Raw genomic sequence first — 24,505 nt, forward strand, 5'->3', positions numbered from 1 at the left:
AAAAACAGGAAAAGGGGAATATTTTTTAATGGACATGATGAAAAATAGCTGAAAAACTGCCCATCAATGTCAGCAAAGTATGCAATATATCTTTTTTCTATGAATGAAAAAAAAAACTACGTTTGATTTTTGTGTGTAATATGATTTGCTCTGGTTTGTAAATGCATTACTTACAAAGTTTATGCATTATCATATACAAAGTTCACATTACAAATGGTAAACTGATCTAACCATGAAGGTCTTATAAATTTTGGAAAGTGTTTAAGGCAAGTTCACAGAACAATGAATTCTTAGTCACCAAAGTTCTACGAATTCACATTTTGGGAAGATAATTTATGAAACCTACGTAAAATTATAGTACATGCATATGCAGTATTTGTAAAATACTTCTTATGAAGTTGAGCTATGCAGCACCAAGCACCCCATGTATCCTTTAGAACAGAGAAATCCAAACAAATTACTGGTACTATGTTAGCTGGTGGTGAGAATTTAACTCTATGTTCTTTTTAAAATATCTAAAAACTGTTTTCATTATTCTAAAAACATGAAGAGAATACTGGAAAAAACTTGCTAGTGAGGCACTGTATATATACACACACACATCACAATATATATTTCTATATACAGTCCATTTATACAAACGCATGAATGTGAACAGATTACGTGCATATCTATTACGCTCACGCAGACAACTTTTCTGATTTATGGCAGCTGGTCCATAATTTCTTCCATGTTCTGAAGTGGGTAATAATTTGATAAAGCACTGATACCTTTTTTTTGAGATTATAAATATCAGAATATGTTTTTTTCCTAACAATATTTATAAGAATAAGGCTTACATTTCCATTTTACATTTCATATTTAACAGGTGCAAACATTATTGTAGAGGGATAATGGTTTCCTAATGGTGTGTCTAATGTGAACTACTGTAAGAATTCTACTTTCTTCAGATAATGAGGAGCCTCTTTACAAATACCAATTTGATTGTTTCAATGTACTAATATTGCCTAGAAAAAACGAAAGAGCAGTGAGGTTACGTTATAAGTAGCTGAGAGGCCAAAGAGGAGTCTCATATTTAATACACTTGTGCACGACCAGTACAACATTAATTTAAAAAAATCAGCAAGTTAAAAAACCCATTCATTCAGACACCACATTCTTATAACAAAATGTATGTGTAATACTTCTATGATAAAATATTAGCATAGTTTTTTTTTCATTAGTGAAGATTCCGTAGCTGAAAACTGCAGCTGCACCTTTCCCGCAAAACACAAAGGCTCTGCAGAATTTTTAAATGCAGAAAACTTTTTAAGTGTGCTAAAATCAAAGACTACCAAGGTCAGGACTGATCTGGCTTTTTTAGGAATATCAGTGCCTGATTCATTAATATGGCCACATCAAAGAACTATAGTATGTAAGCTATGAAAATGCACATCTGTTGGATCAAAGTGAATATTTTGCTTTTCACCTGTAGTGAAGTAAGAATTGGGCCTATCATCATAAACTAGTATTAAATTAAACTATTAAACACATTTTTAGGATTGCTGGTCTTCTTTTCTGTTAATGCCAATGTTCTTTTAGAGTACAGTGCTACCCCCCTATAGCACGAGCCTTCGTAATGTTGAATCAGTAATGTCATGGCTACCATTTTCCATATGATGTACTGTAATTTGAAATAACATTCTAGATACACAAAAGACGCAGGACAGAGAGCAAAGAAAAAGCCCTGTTAAAATTAATTTTGATGAGGCAAAATGAGTAAAAAAAGGTAACACCAGAAAAGACAAGCTTGCAACAGATATACGTGTTTGCAGAATGTTGCTGAAAAAGGTTGAAAAACTAAACTAAAATATTCCCTTGATGAGAATGAGATCTCAAGAGGGCTACTCAAGTTGAAAAAAACATTACTTTAATATGGTTGGTCCTAGAGAAACACCTGTAACTTCTTGTTTTTATTCCTGTCCATTCCTTTTCTCTTTGAGGCACATGTTTAAATTTGCTTTAGTTTTTAAAAAGCTAAATGACATTTGCAATTGCTATCAAGAAGTTCATGAAAGAATTGAAAATGTTCTGTATGCGGAAGCTGCTGGAAAAAAACACAGGGTTTTTTTTTTTTAAACCAATCAAGTAGGTCAATTAAAGTCATCAGTGAGAAACAGTGATTAATAGCTAAATTGAAACAAACACCAGCAAGCACATGGGTTTAGAGTAACAGGGTTACTTATTTAGAAACCACTTATTTAGACTTGGGGATGAGGGACTCCTGCATAGAGATGGAACATCGACTTAAGAGATCAACTAAATGTTTTAACAATCAGGGGCTGCTGTGATGCTTTCAGAAGAGGCATGCCATTAAATGGTATTCTGTATGTGAGGCAACACAATGTACAGATCAAAAACCTGCAGAATTGTTTTCAAAATACAGTAAGTAGTACTAGAATACCTCATATTTGGTAATACCATACACGGTTCATAATAGTTCTTGGATGCGATTTGTTGCATTTGAAGTCCTGATTAAACCTACTGGTACTTTACAAGTTATCCTGGTGATGTTACAGTGAATTGTGCCGCAAGAGTAATAGATAATCAAAAAAGAAAAATAAAATCTATACTTTACTTTATCTTTATAGCACTGTTTGTTTCATTGTCTTTGGTTCATATTTCATTTTTGTTTTGTTCAGAAAAAGGTCAATGCACTGACTTTGTTAATGTCACAGATGATTTTTAATGCTTGAACCAGGTCCCCTGTTCACTGTTGGAATAAAAAAGACTCATTAGGGAAAGTAAAACACTTCATAGTCCCAGAATTTATCTGGTGGCCTCTTCACTGGAAATATTCCAATATAAATAATTATATTATAATGTGGTGACCAAAATTGTACTTAGTATTAAAAGTGAAGTATTACTATAGAACTGAGCAATTTTGACATCATATTCCTTTATTTAAATTCTACACTTTCAGCTATACATCGAACATTGTGTGCCTTTTAATAACATCTCCAAAAGTAAAAGTGGTGTCAACACTATTAAATCTTTTTTCATTAATAGCCTCTTCAAGCACAGTGTTGCCCACCTAATCTATCATGTATACTTTTGCTTCTTACACTGTATATAATATTCTGTACCTGTCACCATTAAAGAACTTCTAAGGAGTGTTTGCCTAGTCTTTAAAATTTTGGAACTTAATTCATTTCCTTTCCAGCTCCTACAATTTTTGCTAATCCTTGTATTTTGAGACCATCTGAATAACAAAAATGCCAGTACTCACTATAATGTGAAACAGACGTTTGAATAGCATTGTACTCTTTGGTATTTTACTATCTAAAAAGTAAACCTCGGATTTAATTTTGTTGATAAAGCAAAAGCCAGTATAGAATGGATTGCGTCAGACAGCATTGTAAATTAAATTCAATCTTCATATCTTTAACAGAAGGCAAATTGATTACATATACAATTATGCATGATTAGAAGTTAAGGGTGGAGCGGAGCCATAGTTACCAATCATTAAATGCAATAAGCCTGAGTCTTGCAGTAATGTTTTTAACTTATTCCATGAAGTAAATACAAAAAGTCTCTATAAACCTGCTTCCTATAAAACTAGTAGAGACAGAAAAAGGAACTTATAACTTTTTCTTACTATATCATTAAAAACATCTGATGAATCAAGAATCTTTAACTGAATTCTTAAATGATACAATGCTACCATCCTAGAAATACTGTTACTAGAAATGTCAGCACAAGACTTCAGTAATGAATACCACAGTGCTTGTAAAAAGGTTTTTCATTGTTTGCTGTGATTTTCTAGGAATAAGCCTCAAGCTGTAAATATAACTCACAAGTAATATTTTTTATACTACTTTGTTGGCTAATGAAATGTATGTGCTTATTTTTAGTCATTTTAGGACATTGCTATTATTTTGATTAATGTCAGTAAAGTTTTAATTATATTCAAACCAGTGTATACTGTGCATATTAGGATATCCATACAGACTATTTTTGGGATACCAAGTTTTAGTTTTACACTATGTATTATTTCAAAATACATTTAGCTAAGATTGAGAACAAGTGATTTTATGAATCGATATTAAAAATAAATGTTTTTATGAAAAGCTTGGATGAATAATTACAAAAGAACTACAAAATTTCAAAGTTACACACCTAGAAATGTTTCTGTTAACTTGTGCCTGACACACAAAGACAATAAGCCTGGATTTTTCAACTTACAACTATAAACAATCTTCAATTAATAACCTTTTTCTTCACTATGGTGAAGAGTTTTCAGTGATATCCTATTGTCACAATGAAAACAATTACAGAAACAAATATAATCTTAGCACACAACATGTTTAGCATACAAGTTAAGTTTTCATGTGGCATTCAGTGTTCTAAATATGAATATCAAACACCTCTTTATCTATGGTAAAAAAATCAGCATGGGTCATCTTTAGTTAACCACAGCTCCACAGAAAAGTTGTCGCTGCTTTGTCACGAAAATGCAACCAAAAGCAAACCATGTGACTGGAACGGACGTGAGCTTACACCATAGCTGAGAAAGGCTGAGAACGACTCTCTTGTTTTGCATACTCAACTTGCTTCCCCTTCTCTGGAACCAACAGGCTTGTAGAAAGCCACATCCTAAGCCACAGACTGCAAGCACCTGGTGCACACTTACAACAAAATGAGATGAGGCAATTTCAATTCACTCATGTTGAGAAGCATCCTTTATTATTTGGATATAGTATTTTAACTAACAAAACCTTGTGCATCCCCTTCTGCAACAGTGCAAGTAAACCACAAGGAGAAATTGAGCAAGCTGCAGTGAAATGTGATTTTGCATGTGATTCACTAGTAATAAAAGGCTATCAAATGAATACTGTAGCTATCAATAAACCAAACTTCGGAGAAGGGTGTATTTTCCCACAAAGTTGGAAAGTTGGCTTTTTCACAAAGTGAATGGGTACTTTCACTTGTATTAAACAACTGTTATTGTATATCTTTTCTCATTTTCTTTTACCCATGCAACTGATATCTCCAATCATGTTTCATGTTTCATGTTCTGTGAGTAGACAAGCTCAGTAGTACCTGGTGCCAACTGAAGGAGCAGGGTGTCTTCATCCCAGCCTTACCCAGTGCTCTACCAGTTGTGGTACAGTGCTTGGAGAATCCCAGTCCCATTCAGACAGTAACATGGCCAAGATTCAAACATGTAACCTCTGGGTTACAGAGTTCACCTGTACTCAGAGTGACTACCTCAAGAGCCCTGGGAGTTTCCACTTTTTCTACAAAAATAAAGATTAAATATAAAATAAACTTTTTTACTACTTTAGGGAAATAGACATTTAATGTGTTTATTGCAGTTTTGTTGATATAAGTCATAGGAAGCCTAACCAAAGGGCTGTAGTGTTGCAGATTTTTCAGGTCTCTAAATCACCTCCCCATGGACTTAATACACAGAGAAAAAGCTAAATGTAAACTCAGCAAATAATTGGTTTGTGTAACTACAAACTCAGGTTGAACATAAACCAAATGATTCCTTAGAGACCATCACTGAATGAGACCAAACGCCTGTCAAAGAACTAAGGAACTATGAACTACAACTCAGTTCCTCTTCTTGCTCATTACAAGGTTGTTGGGGTAAAGTGAATACGAAGCCATCAGTGCCTTCTCAATCTGAAGGTGGTTTGAAGCCTTTGAGAAATATTTAAGCAGCTTTGCTTTCATACCTGCTATCTACTGTGTTCATTATTTTGTATGAACTGCTGACAAGTCAGTGAGTAAAAATTTTTTTTACCAATAACTGGATTTCAGATGTAAAAGATTAAATATACTGCATGCATTCTGTGAAATCCAGTATTCTTCAAATCATTTTAATACAGTACTTTATTTAAATGTATATTTTATTGCATCTTGAGGTCCACATATTTAGTACTTACATATTCAATGAACTTAAACTGTCAGAAAGCATCTGGAAGCAAGCATCTTTTCCAGGCGTTACTGAAACAATCTGCATGTGGAGCTGAATGTAGTTTTATGTTCTGTGTCATAGACTGCTACTCCACAGTTCTTCAGTACTGAATAGAAACTGCTAAAGGCAGTGCATGGTAATAGTCAGTAGGCCATAGCACCATTAAGAATGATTCCTCTGCAAATTTCCCACTTTGCTGTTTGTGCTACAGTACAGTATATCTGCTTATGAAGACAAAGTTGATACAAGGTTTCTCCTGAAGAAATCTAGGTAATTTGTTTTAAAAAAGAGGTTTGGAACATATCGTTTTGCAGTTCTCTACAGAACAATGGCAAAAACCTTTAACATAATACAACTGTTGTTGGGGAAATAAATCTTTGTCAGGTGGCAAATGTTACAAAATCTCATTCTAAGTTATAGTACCCAGCACATAAAAATCATAACCTATGCTCCGGCAACAGAAAACTGACACCCTGCTCCCTCTTTCCCCTCCTTGACAATACAACCATTAATGTTTTAACCTACGAGCTTCTGCTTCTGTACCTCTTGAGTGATTCCATATGTTTGCAGCCCTCAATGACTGACTTCCATGACTCATTCCAATCAGTATGCGTGAAGATCCTGCAGTTGCCCTCGCTGTAACCACCAACACATCACACATCCAGCATATTGCTGCAAGCTTCTCATTACCCAGCCAACTGCATTGGACAAGCATGTGTTGGTCAGTGAGGAAACTAAATTACATGATGAAGCAATTCAGAGTGCAAGTTTCTTTAAAATAAATAATGTACTGTATTCACTGTACTCAAAAAGTGGGTTCAGTACAATTCATTCACAAATGCCATACTCTAAATTAAAACAATTCTCTAACAGATGAAGACAGATATCATAAGTGCACACTATATATTTCTTTGAAAGAGTGCGTAATTTTAACTATAACAATAAAACAAGGTTCTTCAAGGAATGGACAATTTCAGTTATCAAGAAGCAATCTAATTTCTCTAAATCACAATGACAAAGTATAAGTTGTGCAGATCTGGATAATACAAGGTATTTTCCTTCAGCTGCTTCAGTAACACAAAGCAGCTTTTTTTAAATAGGTAATATCTGCAATTTCGAGATGGCATCCCTCTTCCACTGGTAGTGGTATGGCAGGCAGCCCTGGTGTGAACTTTGATCCCCTCCAGAATAATGACAACTGAAAAAACACAACTGACTTGGGTGATTATAATTGCCCACATCCCTGAAGTGGTATCACATAATTTAATAGCCTGTGATGGTACAGGGAACAGGCCAAACCATTTTTATTTAAATTGTGTTTCTCTAAGGGGTCAAAGGGCAAACCACAAACTTGCATACCACACCCTTCATGCAGAAACAACCATGAAAAAGACACTGAGAAAATGGGATGGAATTGACTTAAACCTTGAATGAAAAGAATAATCACAGTACGTTTACCTAAAATATTAAGAAAGCCACTAATAATTATTAACAACTACAATAATTATGAAACACTAAACACACTGTTTGCACTACTGTTTATAACATAATATACTGTATCCAAGACTATTGCTCAAATACAACTGACAAAGATAATCACTCTTTTAATGACTGATGAAAATATTCTGCAAAACATCTATGGAAGGCCAATATATTTTGCTCATAAATTTGATAGGAACAAGCTGGAATTGAAAACTGAAATTGGAAAAATTGCTTTGAAGTCTGAGAAAATTTATGTAGTTCAACACACATGAAGAAAAGCTGGCAAAACTCAGTTCCTTCGTGTCAAGACAAGACATGAAAAGTGAAGAAAATATGTAATTAGACAATGATGGCATGATCTCTTCCAGCACTTGCCCTGGAGGAACTGAGATCTACTGTACTAACACATTAGCAGGCAATAAATTTATATACTCTGCTACTAACTAATCAAACACCAATGGTTCGGGAATTAACCACATATTTATTGTCACAGTGAAATGCTAGCCTCAGTTGTGGAGACTAATTCCTGCCAAAATGCTAAAGACTGTTCTGAAAGGCTAGCTATTTTTTCTCAATAGTGAATAACAAAATAAAAACAGCTTAAAACTTTAAGGAGTGCCTCCTGTTCTTGGTTTTATGTGGTACTTTCACATTGTTTCCACTTGTGTACTTTAGTTCATGTTTCACTGCTTATTCAGAAAAGTACATGTTGGCTTTGTCAACGCCTTTGAATATTTACAGTATATCAAGTTCGGTCGTAATCTTCCCTGTTCAAGACTAAATGGGTTCAGTTCCTTCAGTTTGTCAGTGTAAGACATTCCCTTAAGCCCTGGAATATATGTGGTTGATCTTATTGGGACAGATTCAAGAGAAGTAACATGTTTTCTATAATGTGGTGACCAATATTCTAACTGAGACCTTATAACTGCATTAAATATTTTTTTTAAATAACATACCTTGATTTAAATTCTGCACTTTTACTATATGTCAAAGCTTTTTGAACTTCATTGGCTGGTTCTACAGTGTTTGCTATTCCAAATTTTGGTTTCACCTGAATATTTGATATACCAAAATCTAAGAGCATCTAAAATTTCTAAGAATCTAAGATTTGATATACAGTACCATCATTGTGGTACTTCTTTAATTGCTTCAACCTAGTATTAGTATTCTTATTCAATTTATTAACCAGTTCTTTATAGAAACACTTAAAATTATTTAAATTGACAATGAATCTTATATGAAAAACATTATTAACAGACTTGTGAAAATCTACACTATATCAAATGCTGTGTACAGTATATACTGTACATTACTGTTGTTGCTAGTTCTAAGAACTTTTTCTAAACCCATATTGACTAATCCCTATATTATACCCATACAGGTGATACTTTAATTTTTATCTTCCGCATATTTCATGCAAAGACAACTTTTTGGAAATTATAATCTTTTGTTTTGGACTCAACCTGTATACACCCAAGTACACCACATTATGATTACAATTTCCAAGTTGATCGCTCATCTCTGTTTGCTTCTCTCTGTTTTGTTTTCTTTCTGTTTTTTAAAAACAAAATCTATACAACCATTTTCTCCAGTAGGAACGCTGACAAACTGGACAAGAAAACCATGTGTACCATTTCAGTTTGTGCTGTATTATTCCTATAGGTCTGTACCAGTCTATGGAGGGAAAATATTTGTACATTATTTCTTAATTTATTTATACAGAGTTGAATTATAATTAACATTTGCATTTGCTGGTCTACAGGATACCTCTACACACTAAACCTCTGTGATTTTTAATTAGTCTGAGCCATATAAAATCTGAGACTCTTGATTCCACTTGTTTTATTTCCTAAGCCTGAATACTCTTCTATCTACTGTCTCTCCGTAACAGTGTCTATCCACTAATATTACTTATTATGTAATATTATAGATATAATATAAAATATGTAATATTAATATTACTTTAATATTACATATTTTCAGTTAGACACATTTCTGTCATCCCAATAACATTATTGCCAGTTAATATAATACATTTATCTCATTTAATTTGTTGCTAATACTTCTAGCATTTAGGTATACCCTTGTCATTACCTGATCATTTTGTTTTGATTTTCCCTTTAGTTCTCCCTTGGTCTTCGCTCCCCGTGCAGATTTCTTTTTGATTTCTCTTTGGTTTCTCTTCCCGTCTTATTTTAAATGTTCCCGAATTGCATGTTGGGAAACGTACTGTATGGAATTTTATCCCCAATATCAGATCATATATTAAATGATATTAAATATCGGTCTTTCGTACGCAGAACCTGCCGTTTTCATTAAAAAGACATCTGAAAAAGCCACCTAGTGATATATAATTTATAGACAATAGTAGAAAGTGTAAGTTTTAATGTGCCTTAAAAGTTGCTAGACAGTGCAGGAGTACAATGTGTTCAGCTTCCATGCCATCTTCTTCTCTGATTAAAGTCTCTGCTTTAAGTCACAGCTAAAATGTAGCTGGTAGTTGGAGAAAGGTGTCAGACAACACTAGGCCATATTACAACCCTACCAGTTGGAGCACAATGGGATGTGAATACAAAGAACTAGGCACAACATCTACTGTAATTACACTTGATTGTGAGTCTAAACAGAATCACTACCACTGTCTTTATATTTTACAAAGTAATAACTGTATCTCTATTTTTCTCTACTTATGATCAAATGTTTTAAAGCGACACTATAATGTATATAAAAATCAATGTAGATGTAGATGTATACGTACATGTATGTAAAACTAAAACGTTTTTCTGTTAGATTCAATTGTCAACAACGTTGTACTATAACGGCTGCAGATGCAATCTAAATTGTGATAAAAATACTAATTCCTCTACAAAAACACTTCTTTTTCAAATTCCACCTCCGGAACAGCCAGAATAAATATAAATTTTAAATAATTGTGCAGTTTACAGCTACATCAGGCATGTGCTATTAACACAAAACAATAAAAATAATAATACACTGCCTGCCACTGTTTTAATTTTGCTCGAGTTAATGGGCAAAAACAACTCTTTGAATTCTAAAAAAATCTACTGTACATCTTCTAAGTTTCTTTTTTGATTCTGCTTATGGTAGTAAAACATTACTTTGCTTTAAATGATTATCTCCACTTATTCATTTGTTTAAGCTAGGTTAATCTGCTGTGTCAATTGCTGGTGTCACTAGACTGACAGTAATGTCTGCCATGACACATCATTTTAAATATACCCCAGAGAAACCCTCGCTCTTCCGTTAAATACAAAGAAGCCAGACATGCAGGTCACTATGAAATGTCTCCAAGTTGCAGGCATAGCAACAGTTACAGTACATACACTAGCTAGAAAAGAACTAGGACAAAAAATAGAAATAAAAAACTCATGTCATTCTGTTTTTCATATAGGACATGCAACGTACGTCTCTTAAACCCAGGATTAATAGCTCTCACAGAATGGTTTTATTTCTCAGTGTAGTGAATCCTGCTTCATTTTCTTTATGTGCAAGCCAATTTCAACATGGAGAACCCCCCCTCCTGCCCCCTCCATTTACCCTATATTTATCTGAAGGTTCCCTTCATTCTGAGACAATTCCATGACTGCTTCCCACCCCCTTCTAAAATTACATTAACAAACATCTGGTTACTCCTGTGATCATATTAGGTGGAGTCTAAAGTCACATGAAAAATCATTTCATCTTTAGCTGAAGAAAATGTAAAACACATTTATACAACTTATACTTATCCAGTCCTTCAAAAAAGTGCTGGAAGAAGCACCCCTTCAAATGTGCTTCACTAGTTCTATCATGTTTCAGCTTGAGAGATCCGTTACATCTGACTATACCTAAAGATCTTGGCATTTTAGAAATGGGTAGCCCATATATGTCATAATATACCGTATGTTTAGATTCTACACAGAAAAAGACAAAAGTATCTGCCTTCCTCCATTTACTACGCACACCACCCACGAACAGTATAAATGTTATTATTAATGTTACATTATTAAAACAATTTTAAATTCTATTACACATACTCCCACTTTTTCATAGGTTGTGCAGGAGGTAAATTAGTTTGTTATTGAATTATGCAAAGACCTAATTCACATAATGTTATATGTTTTTATTAATATTTTTTTCCTTTAATGAAAACATATACAGTAATCAATCCAGTTTTTGTATGAGCCCATATTATCTTGGGCTGGAGGATGAAATTGGGATTTCCCTTCGTGTGTGCTGATAGGTGATACACCTATCAGCATACACGAAGGGAAATCCCAATTTCATCTTCCAGCCCAAGATAATATGGGCTCATACAAAAACTGGATTGATTAACACTCTCAATCACTCAATCATCTGTCTGATAGTCAAGAGTAACTGGAGGTCACGCACACTTTAGGAAAGAACAGATTCTTATGCAGCATATCCTGATATCTTTGAAACAACATTTTCTCTTTTTTTGTAATTTTGTGGACATGGAAAATACAGGTATTACATTAAAAGAGAATAATTAATTTTATGAATTTGCATATACACTGATAGGCAACCCAACTAATGGTACAAGATAGATTTTAAGCAAATTGAAGATGATCTCATGAGAACATCAGCAGAATTTTGAGCATGTTCATTACGTTACATTACATTACTTTTTTCCAAATGTTGTCATCACTTGATGTACTGTGTAGCTGAAGATGGACATAAGGTTAAATGGAGGCGTATGTCAATAAGATCTAAATTTGAGGGACGGACCAATCAAAATTTTGAATTCTCTTTTTTGCACATTTACATGACAAATGTTAGAACTTCAAAGATCTGTTCTGTTGTCAAAGGTGGGCCACTGGATTTAACATTTTTATTCATAAATATTTTGAAAGGAAGTTCTTGGGTTGATGTGTAGATATTCAAATGATAATATCCAGCACACTAAAGCATAAGAACAGATGTTACAAACAATTCTCTACTTTATGCCATTAGATATTAATAATGTAGCAGGCAAATGTAGTTTCACAAAATAGTGTTACATTTTCTGAATGGTACTTAAGTGCTGCACTGAGTTTGAGTAGACAAAATACTGTCTCTTTACGCCGAGCAGCAAATCTAAAAATACAAGAGCACAGCTGTTTGACATTTATTTTTTAGACCATAGCAACGATGTTTGGTTGTTTCCAATTTTTGAAACCACAAATAGTAAAAGTGTACTCTGTATACTGCAAACATAAATAGCAAATGCACGCTTCAGCACTTTTAAAAGGATATGGAAATTGGCAACAAAAATGTAATGCATGTAAAAAATGTATATATATGACCCTCCTTAGTTTTAAAAACTATACGGAATGGCTTTCAGTCAAATTAAACATCCCCCCCTTTTTAAAAAATCATTAAAAAAGCAATAAATCCTGGTAAAGACAGACCCAACCCAAACAATACATACTAATATTAGAACAATATAGTATTAATAACCATTTTTCCCCAGGAGAGAGTGATCTTGATTAATTATTTTAAAATAAACCACTTTTAAAATCACATATATACTGTACAGTTGTCTTTTCCATGCATTTGTCTTATTATTATAGTACTTGGCTGATGCTTTTGATCCAAAGTTACTTTTTCTTTTTCCTTCCATGTTTGGGGACAGTTGGGATTTGCTGGGACAACTGAGGTAAAGTCATATGTCATCACATGTCCACCTGCAGTGTCCCCACCTGGGATTTGAAGACACAACCCTCCAGCCAAGAGTCCAGAGCCTTAATCTGTCATCCACACTTCAGCATCTGTAGCCACACCTGCTGCAGCGTTATCTCACACAGCCTGAGCTCATGCTTCACACAAGGAGCCAAATGCCGATGCACATGCAGATGGGCGACAGGTGTGAAAGTGCTGCAGGACAAGTGGAGTGCATTGCCTGGGGATACTGTTAAAAACACCACTCTTGCTTGCTCAGTATTAACCATTCAAAATAACCGAATTTTGCACAGCATCATATTGACTCTGTATATGTTGATACATACAGATGGTATATAAAACAATGAGTAGTACTTTGCATTTTTAATTTTGAAGGATAACAGTATTCTGTGTAATTGAAATGCATTTAATATGATATAAAGCAATTATATTTAAGTTAGGAACCTTTGTACTCAGAGCTCAGACTAAATTAAAATTTTGATCCAGCTGGCAATCGAGAATTTCAAAATACAGTTCTTCTGTGTAGCTTTCTTTCAGGTGTATATCAGAAGTATCTGATAAAAAAAATAAAAACAACAGCAAGACCTGGTTTTGTCATTTGTAATTCACGATTATTTAAATATTTTGTATTTAGGCACAGGTTAAAAACAACTCAGTTTAGAGTTAATAAGCATGAAAACCAAAAGTATTTCAAGTGGTGCTGAAAAAGGAGTTTAAGAAATTTCACAACATGGAGTAATCCAGGCACTTGGGGATGAAAGCTACACAACTGCAGAAATAGTGAAGCAGCTGATGGTTTTTACCAAGTACAAAAACACAAAGATTTACTATGATGTACTTCATTCATTCAGGGAAACAATCATTTAAAGATAAAAGAGCAAGGGAGGCCACCTTTACAGCGAACCAGTTTGCTTAATAGACAAGATATCCTAGCCATAAACAACAGACTAGTCTAGTGATTATATCTCTAGCAGTTTGCAATTACACAAAGCCACACAAACTACGCAACCAAGTGACTGGACTGTCACATCATGTTCGGCATTACACTTTTCACATGAAGAACAGTTAAACATTTAGAGAAGACTTCAGGTATGATTTTGCAAAATCAGTTTCTCACAATATTTTTAAAACACTCATAACACACAACTCTGTGCCTCAGTTTATTACAGCATAGTACACAGAGTGTCTATATAAATATAGAGTAACCTCAGTCAATAAGGAAAGAACAAGCAATGAAAGTGAACAGAGAACAATTAACAACTGGAAAAAGATGGAAATCACATCAGATTTTAGTGACTATTACAATCTCCTGAAAGTTATAAAGATGCCCTACGGATGATCATAGAAACCGCAAGGCCCACAAAACTAGCTTGAAATGCATGGATTTCTCAACACTGTAATGGTTCCCCAGCCTGGGTCCTATTACTAAGATTATCCAATGACTTTAGGAGTTTACCGTGATCCTGTTCCTTTTCATCAACTGAAAGTCTAGCCAGAATCTCTGAGTGGAGCAGCTAGTCATCACATATACTTGAAAACACATGTGCAGCGGTTAATGGAAGTAGGAGTTAAGTAAATTAAGAGTTCTCCTACTTTGTCCCCACAATCAGGCAGGACAAAGGCCACTTAAAACCACCTGTAGATAACAAATGAGGAGCTGTGATGGGGATGGGGCACAAACTGACAGAAGAACTGGCCAAGCTCCAAAAGGAGGTGGGCAATTATGCCAAAAGAATAACACTCCATAGTCTAATCACATTACAGGGCATCACTGTTTCACTGGAATACAGTATATCTCCAAATGCTGACAGAAAAGTACAGACACTGTGGACAATCTGCAAAACAACACAGATTAATCATACAGTACCAGGACAATATTACCTGACAATACAGTATAGAATCCAGGTATGAGATGCATGGTGTCTCACTCAGTTGATGATTTGAAGATTCTGTGTTGCAAAAGCAACCATGACTGTACATTTACCATGAAATAAAGCATAACTGAAAATCTGGATTTTTTTCCCCACATAACATGCATCTTACGATATGGTTAATGCTGTGACTTACACACTCACAGAGGCAGCACACACCAAACCACTGTCACTGGTACAACTGCTGTTGACAGGCACAAGCTTATTTTTTTCATTGCGATCTATTTAAGATTACTTGATAGGAAATGTCCTCGGCAGCCACCGCAGTTAGACTGTATTGCAGACAGCTGTCCCTAGGCTTCTCTCAGCTCTTCCAATTCTGCAAAACTGTGATTTGCATTGATTTTCTGACTTGCTCCTTGGCGCACATGGATGTGCTTTTGTGTAGTGATATGAGGTTTCAAATGGCTGTCTGGCATACTGTTGAAATAATGACTTCAAACCAGCATTATCCACCTCTCCGAAAATAAACCTTGATTCCAAGTCTAAGTACCTAAAGAAACAAGGCTTATTCCATGCTGAAAAGAGAAGAGAGAAAACACCTGTGTTACGCAGCTACCCACCTGATCTAAGTATCACAAGTATGAATCGGGGCTTTGACGTCAGTTGGAAGCGACCAGGAGGCATTGCACAGGTGACTGAGTGCTGCTGGCATCAGGTGAGTATTCAATTGGCCTGGATTTTGCAGTGTAGTAACTGCTGTGCCTGGCTCATGGCCCGTCAGCATTTACTTCTCTTGCTGAGAGTGGTGTTGGCCTGCTGGTACATCTGTAGGCTTGCAGCGTGGAAAGTAGTACACAGCTTGACTGCACCTTCCAGTGGATTCATGTAAGATGTTCGCCTGTGCTGATACTGTATGAGGTTTCTGTCAGGAGCAAACTGAAATTTGTTCAAACAAAAATAAGGTGATTCTATGTTTTACACCTTGCATGCAATCTTGATTAACCAAAGATATGTTGAACCCAATATTGAAAAAAGAGGATTTTTAACAGGCTTCACTGGTGCCTCAGAGCCAAGAAGTGAATGCTAGAGAACTCGTACGGGAACACCTCGACCAGCAGCTGCAATTAACATGAATTACATTCCATTAATATGGCCACCCTGAATGAAACACTCACACAGCTATAGAAAAAACAACATGAGGCTGTATTTAAAAAATGTGTTGATCCCATGCCTAACTGGGTTAAAGCAGTAAACGCTGTTCAAGGAGGAAGTACCTAATGCTCATGTATATTTTTCCAATGAGGACTCCATGAGGTTTTCATTTTATTTAAATGCAATCTAAAAGCCTCTGTCTTGGCTCCAAAGGTAATTAAATACCACTCCATACTTGCACAATGTTAATGAACTTCTGCTAAGTCTTAAAATATTAATATGGTAAGTACATGATTTTTTATCTTGGCTCCTTTATGTGTTTTCCAAGTCAAATAGAAATACAGCATGATATCAGCACAGTTCCTTGATGAATGCTAGTATATTGCATTGAAAGCAGTGCTCTTCTCTGAATTTGAATTAAAAAAAGACTCTATAGGATCAGCCACACAACTGCACAACAAATCATTTCAGCTTAGTTTTAATGAAAACCAGGGATGCTGAATAAGGCCTAGGGTGTTTGCTCACAATACACTGTTTGAATCACCACCGAAAATGCCCTCTCAAAGAAAGAAAAGAGACAGTACTTATTTTAAAGTGTTTTACAACAGATAATCAAAAGGATAAAAGCATATGAACTTATTATGCATGTGTTAAGAAACAAACAGTTACATACAGGGCTTGGTGATTGCTGTTTACAGCCATTACATACTACAGTTTTCAAGATGAAGCACTGTCTGCGGCATTTAACCAAGTTTTATTTTGACCTGAGACTTCGAATTATATTGTCAGGGAGAAATGAACCTAACCGGATTGCTGAACATTTACCTACTCTGTTAAAGCTCATTATAAAATTACATTTGTATCAAAGAGAACCTTCAGAAAATTGCACTGCATTTATTTATTTTTTATTTTAATGTCCTTACTTATTATAATATTAAGAGTGATTATATTTTTAACTTTAAAGTTAACACATCTAATATTATTTCCTTCATAACAGAAACTAAAAGTACAAAATGAGACACAAACAGGTAAACTAAATTGTGGTCTTCTTTCTCAAACAACTGACCAGTTGCAGAGTCGCCATGGGGTTATAGTCATTCTTCTTACAACAATTTTAATGACACACCATGTGATTAAAAGTCCAAACAGTAATGCCCCTTCAAATGAACAAATAGCCGAATATCCCTGTGGAGACACCTCAAATGAAGTGAAATATTAAAAGTCTCACTAAAATATTTACCATGTCACATACAAATGCCTTTCCAAAATCACACATTATTTTTCGATGGACTTTGATTTTGAACCGAATCAAACTTTAATTGCATGCCAGAATTCAGTAGTATTTAAAATAAATTCAAGTAAACAAATTAGATTTGTACCTCCTATAGTACATCACTGAAGAGGTGGCAGAACGTGTTATAAGTATATTACAATTATTTTTGTTCACATACTGTGCCTTGCCAAAGTATTCAGAGCCTTTCTATACTGTGCAGCTATGTGAAAATACAAAATTATGCATACAGGACATTTTTTAATATTTGATTAAAATATACTATTAAGCAATAATATTTTATTGCTCAAACTGAAGACTTCTAAGGGTGAGATAGAGTAAATGTCAGCAAAAACTTAAGAGGAAAAAAATAAACATTTTGATTGGATGAATGTTCAGGTCAGTGAACTCAATATTTGAAAGTTGAAGCACCTTTGGCAGCAAATATAGTCACATGTCTTTTGGGGTAGGATTAACAACATCACTAACCCGCTTGGTGAAATTTTTGCCCATTCCGCTTGGCAAATCTGGACAAGTGTTTTAATGTTGCTTGGTGCAGGCTCATAAACAGCAGTGTACAATTTTTTCCACAGGATTCAAGTCAGAACTTTGACCAGGCTACACAAGAACATCCAGTTTCTTATTCTCAAGCCATTCCAGTGTAACTGTGGTCTTCTGCTTTGAATTGTTGATTTCCAAAAAGGTGAATTTTCATCACAGTTTCAAGTCTTCAACAAATTGAAATTGTTTTTTCTCCACTGTTTGCTGTGTCCCTGCAATCCTAACAAGCTTTCCAGCTGAGAAGAAGTATCCCGAAAGCACATGATGCCCCCACCACCAAGCTTGACTGTGTATTGGCTGGTGCACTGTGTTGAGTTTGTGCCAGACACAACACTTTGCATTGCAACTTTTTTGGTGTACATTTGGTCTCATCTGACCACAATCATGTTTATACCATTTGCAATATCAATTTGAGATGAGTTTCCCACTCTGTCACACAAGCTTAAGATATTGTTCAGGTACAACACATTTTCTCCCATCTCAGCCACTGAAATCTAGTGCTCAATCTGGCGGGACGGTCCGATTTGTCTGGGTGGTACAATACACCTTCAATTTCTTTATGTTTGAGTACACTGCATTACAGGGATATTGGGACACTTTGTTATTTTTGTACTCTTTCTCGTGATGAGTGCTTTTCAATGACTTTATGTCTTACTTATTTTGAAATTTCCTTCGTCTTCGGGGTTGAGAATTTTAATCCCATTGATTAAAATTCACTACCTGACCAAGGACTCTCCAGGTACAGGTGTTTTTATTTTGAAATCCTGAGCAACACATTTACTGCACACAGGCGTCGGCTATTCAAATAAATGGAGATGGTGAACAACTTTAAATTCCTACAGTAGGTGTTCACATCTCTGAGGACCTCACATGGGCACTCAACAGTCCCATCAAGAAGGCACAACAGCGTCTGTACTTCCTGAGAAGGCTGAAGAAAATACATCTGCATCCACGGTTCCTCACCAACTTCTAAAGACGTACAGTGGAGAGAATACTGACCAGCTGGTGACCCCCCCACTCTCACCCACCAAACTATGATCTCTCCTCACTTCTTCCTGTACCCACAACGACTGTACTCCTACACCATTACAAACACCATACCTCAGACAATTGAATGTAAGCCAAACTTGAACTTAAAACTGTACTTGATTGTAGTTGTATTATTTGATAGTTAGACTACTTGATAATAGCCGTATTATTTTGCACTATTTGCCATATTATTTCGCACTGTTTTGCTCTGTTTGTGTATTTAACAGATATGAGTACTGTCACACTGGTACCATACTGTTGTTTACACTGTTATTGTATTTTCTGTCTATTGTCTTTTCTGCAGTTCTATATATACTGTACAGTATACTGCACTTGAGAGATTAATGAGAAACACTTTTCATTATACTATGCACCTGTGTAAGTATAATGACAAAGTTGAATTGAATTAATTGTGTGGCTCTATAAGGTAATTTTGTGCACCCAAATTAATTTAGGCTTTCCACAGCAAAATATGCCCATTTCTTTTTGCTTTCCCATTGTATTTACTTCTTCATTTTTATTTTTAGCTTAAAATAGTGGAACAGGTTGTAGATATAACACCTATATATGTATCATGACTGCAAGGTTTAAAGCAACAAAATGTGATAATTGTGCAAAGGTCTGAATACTTTTACAAAGCTTTGCTGATCATAGAAAGTAACTCTGAATTGGCCCTAGCCAAAGACCATGGTCATTATTTACATTCAGCCACTTTGAAGTTAAATGAAACATGTTTTCAGTGTACATACAGCAGCGTATGAAACTATATTCCATACGTACAGGAGTAGTTTCACAATTACTCACTTTCCTTAACACTGATAGAGACAGACATTCAAACATTCGAAACCAGACTGAGTTTATTTTAGAATTACTGCTGACATGGTGCACCGACCACTGTCTTCAGACAGGTCATCTGTTATAACTGTAAGTTGTCCTACTGGGAAAATTATGTCATGGTGCCTGACTGTTATGATTACAATAGCATTTACTGAATTAACAAGAATAATATGCTTAGCTTTTAATATTTTCAACATTATGATTTTACCCATTCGCTGTCTATGCTTATTTAAGGAGCATACTACACACTAGCATTACAAATCCAGCACTCTCTAATGAACAGCAATAGACAGATCAAGGTGTCTGATGACATCAGCTGTCAATTCAGACGTCTGAATCAAAGGTATGTTCCTCTAAAGGACCTTAACCTACCTTTCAATGTGTTACAAAGAGCTGCACATCTTCACAATAAATTCTACAAATGTTACATATTCAAGTCAATTGTTATAAATATTAAAACGATTGCAAATAATGAAAATTTATGAAAGGCTTTCCTTTGTCACAGACAACGTAAGCAAAAACATTGTTTAATTGTAAGCATTTTTTTTACTCCTTTGGTATTAAAGTTCAGTTGATATAAACCTTATTTAAACAGTTAAACCTTTAAAAAAGGCCCCTTAGGCCACAAACCAGTATCATTTAGCATAAGTTTGTTCTCCTGGCTGGAGAAATTCTGCATTTTTTTTTACAGTCAAGGCTGGTATAGTTGTTTACGGTGAATTTGGTTAAATTCCTAGTCAATCATAAGCCATTATGTGGATTTCACAAATGCTTCAAGAGCACTCCCTTTCTGAATGTTAAGTGCCATTTTAACTGTTAGCCACATCAGAAACCATTCTCTGGAAAAAAAAAACCCCAACTACATGCAGAAAGTTGAATAGTTGAAAAACCACCCACTTCATGTAATTTATTCCTGGATTCATTACTTTTTATTAAATGCAACTGAGAAAGTCAAATTATTATGACTTAATTACCTATTTCAGCTTTGATTTCCTAAATTCTTTCAATATTTTATGAATGTAAGGCACCCTATGATTCGCGCACACATTGCCTTGTAACAATCCACAGCACATTTGTACAATTAAACCTGAGACAAAATAATGCAAATGAAGAAAAGAATAGCCGTGTGGTAAGACACAAAGATTGGGGTTAAGTTCAGTCTTTTCCAGAAACGTTATCAATATTTAAAACAAGCTTTTAAAGGGCCCTGCTAACTTACTGAATGAAGATAAGAAGCTCCTGATGTATGTAAGATGCAGTTAAGATCACAAAGCAATATCTGACAGTATTAAAAATTTAAAACCACGTACACTGTCGACTAGATGCAACATATTGTTACCAATATCTCTGTTACATTACTGGTTTACCATGAAAGATGACCTTATGAACATTATAAAAAACCTATTTCAAGATATAAATGGAATTGCTTTGCTTTAAGTTATGTAATTAGCTCCTGCACATGTATCTCGATAACATATAAAAATGTTTATCTAAAAAAATCTAATGAGTATAACTAACTTCAGGAAGCAATTTTACGTATTAAACCTTTCTATGAATGGGAAAGTACTCCTCACAGTTACTGCACTAAGCAATGACCACCCAAGTGCTGCACTGTATTAAACTGCATTTAGAGATCTCTTTACCCTACAATGGCAGGAACTTCACTCCTTGACCACACACAGGCCAAACAGCAAAAAAGGAAATATTAAAGGAAATAAACCAACATTTTCACTAGACACATATAAATAATTCTGTTTTGAAAACTTGCCATTTCTTGACTTTTCAACACTACAAGGTCTGCCTTTTGAGTTGTGAGGGCAGAAATCCAGAATTTATAACACTTTTTCTGCAAGGAAAGTACATATTTTGTCTCCCTCAAAACTTCCTCTACAAAAAATAAAATTTTAATTCACTCTAAGCTAGTGAAATGTTAAAACAACTATATTATTTAACCTCTACATAGCATGTATTGCCATATGTTTACACTTACTTTGACTCAGTGAGATGTTCTAGAAGTACTGTACCAAATGTTTCTGAGAAGAATTTTCTGTTGAATTGAATACTGTATATGGCACAGCAATGCAAGCAAGAAACAAATGAAGTCACAGATCTATTAATGTTTTCTAAAGGAAAATAACAGTAAACATGTTAAATGTATAGCTTTTCACTATAAAATAGTTATAACTAAAAAAGAAAATTAATGATAACAGAAAGTAGTATTTGTGACATTTTAGCAAAATAAACATTATTGGTAGATACAGTCAATCAGTATGAGGATATTTTTTTTTTTCAAATTGAGCCTGTAATAGATTTCTGGATACCAATCTAATGAACAGAACAGAAAAAAAAAACAGTTTCAGAAACTTTGCTTTGAAAGCTGTTGAAACATTTACATGAAAGCATTCTGAATATTGTGAGAGTCAGATGAGAATGTATTCGAAATGCACTTAAAAATATATTTTAAAGACTTAACTGATGTGTACTGAAAGACATACAGAAAAACAGAAGAAGGGAAGATTTGCATCCTTTCCACTAGTTTGACATTGATATCTACCAGTTATATGCAGGGTGTATTTTCACAGTACCTTTAAATTTATACAAAACAGAAGTCTTCTTTATAGTGCAAATTTCTTTTCCCAGATTGATGAAATAGTGGCCCATTTCAAACGGTTGTGAGCACAACTCAAACCTTAATTTCTGTATTGCTTGCTGTTTTTTCCAGCTAGTATGTATATTAACTGTGTTGTTTGTCTTGTCACCATCAGGTCTCTCTGGATACCTGGTAGTAACAAATATAGGGACTGCATGAAGGGAACCAGATTTAGACCTCTGAGGTCACCCTTCATCATCTCTGAATAAAAAAACACTCATGGAATCCATATTTGTGTGCTGTTAAACAGTTCGAACAGCAAGCATAAAAATAGCACGTTTTAAAAATTACTGTCTCAGCTATCCAATTGCATTGCATCATACTTTGATTAAATTAAGTTTTTTATTGAATTAAATACTGAATATATTTATAGGAAGAGGGAATTCACAGCATCATTTAACATTTTGAAAGATTTTAACAATATCCTGAAAAGTTCTTAAATGCCAAGAGGTTCAGCAGTAAACCCAAGCATAAACCATGAAGCAGTGAGCCGTGGCCTCTACCTGAAGTGAAACTTCCATGCGCTTCTTAAAGCTACTGATATTAAGTTTGTAGGTAATTTTTTATACACAATACTTTAAGTAACCATTATAGCAAACAGAAATTATACTCAGGCTAAACAAGACTGATTATACTTATCAGGAGAAACCTGCAATATGGATTTCAAGAGACAGTTATTGACTCTCTTTGTAAATATATGCCTAACATTAGCTTAATGCATAGTCTTCAGGGAAACAGCATTCGTTAGAATAAATGCATTTTGATTTTAGTCTCCATTTTATTCAGCATACGAAATCACAACAATCTTTATTTAATAATAATAATAATAATAATAATAATAATAATAATAATAAGATAAAATAAAACCTTTTGCTTGTTTTTTATGTACTGTATTTCTGTATATTTTTCAATAATATATGTTCTCCCAAATTATTATTCTAATATTAATTCTAGAAATTCGAATTTTGCTTTTCTATTCATTTTAGTAAAACTGGAGATAAAATTACAAAGTAATCCCACAAAATACCTCAAATTATTTTTAGAGATGGTCAATTCACTAGACATTAAGGAATAAAGAGACACACATTTGCAATGGTGTTTGGATATGAACACGATGTATTAATATACTGCAACTTCCAAATTAACCTCAGGGTCTATAAAAAAGACAGAAAAAATACCCTTGTGGCTGTTTTATGTCTCACACATGGTCAGGCAGGTCTGTGTTGGCTGATCTTGGTTGATGAGAACCTATTTTTAGTATGGTAAATATATATGTTGGATACCCCTGCTAAGAGCTATCAGTGTAACTCAAGCAAGTTATTCAATTACAAACTAATATGTCCTTCATTAAACACATTTGTACAACTGAAGAATATTCTCTATTAAAGAATAAAAAAAATATTTTAAAAACTGTATCCTACCACTACTGCATAAAAACAAGTTATTTTATTTCTACACACTTTTTACACTTTATTTCTTATCACCTCATTGCAGATTTATTTTGCTACCAAAACATTATAATTATTCCAATAATATTCGGCTTATTAATATGTTAAATGACAGACCTTAACAGAAGAGTCTTCCTCATTGTGTTGAGAATATTAATTTATAATTTATAAGTTCAACCACTGAAGCAAAATAAATTTCTAAGGATCACTGAAATTATATTATGTTAAATACACATCATTTTCAGATCGATTTTGATTTCAGATTACATAGGATAACAACTAAAAAATCAATAAGCTACATTCCAAAAATACAGAAAATTAAATCATTTTCATATGCATATAGGTTATTAAGATAAATCACTTCAGATAGCTATTTGTAACTAGAAAGTAATGCAAGCTAGATTTTATTGCTTTCTTTTGGTGCACGGATGCAATCAAGTGGCATAAAAAAACAGGCTTTTACACATTGTTTATAAATGTTAATAACAACTGTTGTTGTTGTTGTTGTTGAAAAGCCCATAAACCAATTTTTGGCTGATCAGTGAAAACTAAATG

At 34.3% G+C, this 24,505-nt stretch overlaps 1 protein-coding gene across 12 annotated transcripts in view; it reads right to left on the reverse strand.

Moving 5' to 3' along the window:
- The window catches only part of supt3h (SPT3 homolog, SAGA and STAGA complex component), a 229,535-nt gene that overhangs the window by 139,490 nt on the left and 65,540 nt on the right, over nt 1-24,505 (reverse strand). Inside the window, exon 1 of one of the 12 annotated variants that reach the window (XM_069179570.1) lies at nt 15,205-15,223. The exons of the other annotated variants lie outside the window; for them this stretch is intronic. The gene's annotated coding sequence lies outside the window, so the exon portion shown is untranslated. Of the gene's footprint in view, nt 1-15,204; nt 15,224-24,505 lie in introns of those variants that run through there. 12 annotated transcript variants of the gene reach the window in all.

Source organism: Lepisosteus oculatus, chromosome 2, assembly GCF_040954835.1.
Source record: "Lepisosteus oculatus isolate fLepOcu1 chromosome 2, fLepOcu1.hap2, whole genome shotgun sequence".
NCBI classification, from domain to species: Eukaryota; Metazoa; Chordata; class Actinopteri; order Semionotiformes; family Lepisosteidae; genus Lepisosteus; species Lepisosteus oculatus.